At 47.9% G+C, this 5221-nt stretch overlaps 1 pseudogene; it reads left to right on the top strand.

Annotated features, from left to right (window-relative positions):
* Positions 1-2862: 2862 nt before the first annotated feature.
* On the top strand, positions 2863-4111 carry LOC125522818 (annotated as a pseudogene).
* Positions 4112-5221: the final 1110 nt, after the last annotated feature.

Here is a 5221-nt window from a genome sequence, read left to right as displayed (position 1 = left end):
ACTCTTGTGGTAAGCAGACCAAACTAAGAACGTCCCAGATCTAGTATAATTCCATGCCACGAAATCCCCTACCATCTGGACGTTAAGAGAGATTTGCAAGATTATGTAAGCATCCACTGGAGAAAAAACTTCTCCGATCAAACTTTCGTCTCAGTGGCCCGTATGCGGATCAATGAGTTGGTCTACATATCTAAGCATAGTTGCACCTCTAGGGATAATGACCTTTCGTGACAGACTCGGTAGGATCCACGGATCCTGCCATATGTTTATTTGAGCTCTCGATCCCACGCGCCATATAGAACCCCTTTGAAAGGTTTGGATGCCAAAAACAATACTATCGCACGTGCATGACAATCCCTTCATTGGACCGGCCTTCAGAATGTTGCCATCCGGATAATAATTAGCACTCAACACACATGCACATAAAGAGTCTATGTTCTGGAGTAGTCGACAACACAGTTTTGCTAACATAGTAAGGTTCAAACTGTGAAGATCTCTAAACCCCAATCCCCCTTTTGTTCTTTACTATAAACATAAACAAGAGCATATTCTTCCTATCCTCATCATCACCCCAGCAAAAACCTGATATTTCATCTGTAATTGCTTAAATTGCTTTACATATATTCCTTTGGGCAATTTGAAACTGACATAGCGTAGGAAGGAATAGCCCGTGCCACTGATTTCAGTAAGATTTCCTTTCCCTGCATCGACATGATTGTTTTTCTTTCCACCCCTTGAGACGCTGACACACTCGATCAATAAGACGCTGACACACAGAGCGCTTATCCCAATATAATTACCTTTGGATGTCAAGTTTCGGTATCAAGACAATGTTTGGAGAATTCTAACCGAAGGTATCTTCCTCTTGTTTATAGCTTCCAGAACTTCATTAGTTAATTCTTATCCCAATATGTGCCAAAAATGCTTGAAGAAGATTGCATGTAAGCCATCTAGCCCCGGGGCCTTCGTATCACCTATGTGGAAGAGGGCCTTCCACACATCATCCCGTGTATATGGCGAAATAAGGTATTCATTTATATCCCGGGTAACAAGAGTTTGGACGGAAGACAAAAAGCCCATCATCAACCTCTCCTGAACTAGGAGTAAACAAATTACGGAAGTAGTCACTAACAAGAGGTTTGAGGTTATCATTGCCTTCCACCCAGTGTTGGCTGTCATTTTTCAACTTTTTTATCAAGTTCCTATGCCTCCGAGCTGAAGCGAATTGCTGAAAATATGAGGAGTTTCTATCCCAACAGCGAAGCCAGTTAACATGCCGTCTCTGGGCCCAATATATCTCATCTTGCTCAAGTAGATTCTCAATAAGAACTAACAATTCTTTTTGCTTCATTTTGGCTTCAATAGTATAAGGTTCTCGCATAGGCTTCTCAAGATCAACTCTTGCCTTACGGAGTCTGGCCGGTGGTGCCTTAATGACGCGACGGTCCCATGCATGCAAATCGCGGTGCACAGAACTTAGTTTGTCTCTAGCAGTAGGGCAAAGGCCAAGGTGCAAAGCCTTCTGCCAAGCAGTCTTTACTCTTCACAATTTCTTCTACAGATTCTTCGGTGAGCCATATTGCCTCAAACTTCAGCTCACGTCTCGATCGATTCTCTGCCACTCCAGCAAGACGTTCAGTATCAAGTAAGACGGGTCTATGATCAAATTTCCCCATCTCTAAGTTACAGAGCCCAGCATGAGGATGAACTTGTGACCATGCAGCGTTGGCCACCCAGGCCTGAATTTTGTTGTCGTTCAAAAAGAGCTCTTTGGTTAAAAAAAGCAGTGCCTGCTTTCCATCGTACCACGTCAAAAAAAATGTGCAGTCCTTGAAATTCAAAAAGTGTTTTTTATTTGGAATGGCTTTGCACGTCAGCTTGTCTGCCAGTGTTGAGTATTATGATTACTAGAAGAACGCCCGTGCGTTGCAACAGGTAACATTTCCATAACTTTAAGAGTTTAATATTAATCATGTTAATATTACATTTAATATTCTCATACATATCAAGTGACATTGGCGACCTTTTTTACCATTAAATCCTCACACACACTCTTTCCCTCCCTCTTCTTCACTGTCTCTCCCCCCCTCTCTCTCTCTAACACACGCACATATCCATCTTATTGGGTATGAGACCATAATCCATCTATCTCACACACACACGCTAGTGCATAACAATATGGATTAGGTGTATTATATTTGCCACCACAACTAAAGGAATTAATTTCATGTAAATTGGCCAGTCACAGATCCGTGACAAACAATGCATCTAAATTCTCAGCGTTATTTTTATGTAATATGCTCTCTCTCTGATATTATAGGACCAAAAACTTTTACCAATTACCATACTGTAGAACACCACACTCCTCACTGCATCGATGGGTGGTGGGTGGTGTCTCTCCTCTACCGCCGTGGACCTGTGCTGGCTTGAGTTCATGTCCGCCGTTGGCCGCTTCTCATATTCGTCCCACCCATCACCCAAGCCGGCGTTAGGAGCAAACTCAATAGCCTTGCCCACCGTCATGGCTCCATTCCACGAGATCCAATCAAGCATCATAGAGTTCGGGGAGGAGTAGCATTTCCACCGTCAGCTCCTCGCTGATGTATCAGCGTAGAGTGCGGGGAGGACACGGAACGTAAATACCTGGGGTTTAGCGCTGGTGGCGGGAACGACCGACACGGCCTCCTTGCGCCGCTCCTCGCTGCCCGCCCTGCTTTGGGGATCCTAGCGCCCTGCCCTAGGGTTCTGCGCTGGCGGCGGCGGTGGTGGCGTTTCCCTCAAGAAAAAAAGCACGTCTCATGTCCGGCTTGTGCATGAATCCATCACCAAGTAGGATCAGTAGTTCCATCCCAAATTGGTTATGTTGCAAGTCCTAGCTATAGCTATATATACGTATTACCCTGCACCCCTATAAACAGTACACCCAGAGACCAATAGAAAGATCAGCGGGCACGAGGCATGCCCGTGTGTATCAATTGCTTGCGCGTATCCGTGTTGCTTCTAGTAGATCGATACTACATCAACCGTGGTTAGCCAGCTACGTCCAATCTATTCGAGTGTTTTCGTCTGCGTACGTGTTTTTCTGGTATATACTTCAGAATTCAGTCAGTTGGGGGCGGGATGTCTAAGCAAAGAAGGCAGGGCGAGGAGGATGAGCCCAACTACTACCACGACCGCAGCGGCAACAAGGAGAAGAGCCTCTATCTGGTTCTAGACGACTGGCACAAGGGCTTCACCATCCGCAAGATCGATGCCGACAGTCCCGACCTCAGCGCCCCCCTGTCCTCTGGCTAGTGTCACCTGAGCGTGGCCGTGCCATGTAGTTCGCAGCCCTGGGCAGCAACATAATCGCCACGAGCAACATACACGCCGGAACCCTCTTCTACGACACTGACACCGTCGGCCCTCCCGTTCGAGACGCACTACTTTGTGGCTCCAACACCTTCCTGACCTCTGGCGCCGGTGATGCGTTGTACGCGTTCGCCTTCCACTTCATGGAGCGGCCTGTGTCCTTTGAGGCGATGGCGAAGCCACCGACGACGGAAGACGACGACCTGCTGCCCACCTACTGGTCCTGGAAAAGCATGCCGACGCCCTTCACCAAGGACGAGATGATCTTCTCCTACGCGCTGCACCCGGACGGGCGCACCATATTCGTGTCCTCGTGGAGCAGGGCGGTCCGCGGCACGTACTCCGTCGACACCAGGAGCTGCAAGTGGAGGCGCCATGGGGAGTGGATGCTGCCTTTCAGAGGCCGAGGCTACTTCGCCGCCGAGCTAGACGCATGGGTCGTGCTGCACGAGGACGGCTACGTCTGCCCCTGCCAGGTTGCCTCCCGCAGCGGCTGCACCACGCAGCAGCCGGAGTGGAAGATGGCCGACGAGCGTAGGATGTGGATCCCGTGGCATCAGCTGGAGTTTCGCCTGCGTTGGATGTGATGGCGCGGGTGGAGTACCGAGGAGTCGCCGGCGTCGGCCAGGGCCTGGGGCACAGAGGAGTCCTCCTAGTCAAGGAGATCGGAGAGAAGAAGATGATGGCGACGCGAGGACACATGAGGGTAGACGTCGAGAGGATCGGCCGTCCAGGCTCGTGAGGAGGGCAGCGGTGGGAGGATCGATTGAATGGTACCATGTACAAAAATCCCATCAAAACAAGTAAAATATACCAGCAATGCTTGATTGATTCTGATTTAATTTTTATAGGCATTTTCGGATTTGTAGGGCATGTGCCCATGATACTCGCACGCTGTACCTTTTTTTGACGTGTATGATTCATGATAAGAAATGAAAATCACATCAATGTAAGGAAATATCCCATCAATGCTTTATTGATTGTGATTAATTCTTTTATATGGTAACTAATCCGATGGGTTTATGTGGGCGGTGAAGCAAAAAGGTATGTGGGAGGGGAGACGAAAAATAACCGGTCAGAAAAAAATGAATTAATTGTTGCCTTGTATGTTTGGTTTTGATATTTGAAGATTGATTACCATCCGTTAGTTGGGTTACCAAAGAAGAAATCAATCACCATATGTGAATTCATTGTGTTACCAAAGAAGAAATCAATCACCATATGTGAATTCATTGTGTTACCAAATAAACGTTGGGTTTGTCCGGCCAGTGGGAGGGGGGCGAATAAAAAACCGACGAAAAAAACCGACAAAATTGGGAGGTGGGAGCAGGTACCAAATAAAACCATGGTAGGTGGGACGAAAATAAACCGTACGAGGCTACCAACTATTTCATTAGGAGTAGAGATTAGGAACTACAGGATATATTAAGATTTGTTCCTACTTTGTCGTGTACTCTAAGTTGATCATATCCTATATATATACCCACGAGGCGTAAGCAATAAACATCGATTACACCAATCCCTCTCTATCCCTTCTAACATAGGATCAACCTAACCGATCCAAACCCTAGCCGCCGCCCACTGCTTCCGCCTCGTGCGCCGCCTCCGGAGCTGTCGGCCACCGTGACCACCACCGGGGGCAGCGCCGCCCATACCTAGGGTTCGTTCGCCGGTCGTGTTGACCGGTTGCTCTAGAGAGTTTTTCCCGATCCTTTGATCCGGGTTTCTCTCTCTCTCTCTCTCTCTCCGGTCGCTTTGATCGAAGTTTACTTTTTGGTTTTGTGATCTAAGATCGGTTTGCATCGTCCACCAATGTCGTCAAAACTTGTGCGCCTCTACTCTAGCACCGGCGCGACCACACGGCCTCCTC

This window comes from Triticum urartu, chromosome 7 (genome assembly GCF_003073215.2).
Source record: "Triticum urartu cultivar G1812 chromosome 7, Tu2.1, whole genome shotgun sequence".
NCBI lineage: Eukaryota > Viridiplantae > Streptophyta > Magnoliopsida > Poales > Poaceae > Triticum > Triticum urartu.
The sequence above is the reverse complement of the archived record's forward strand: the minus strand, read 5'-3'. Positions and strand labels throughout refer to the sequence as shown.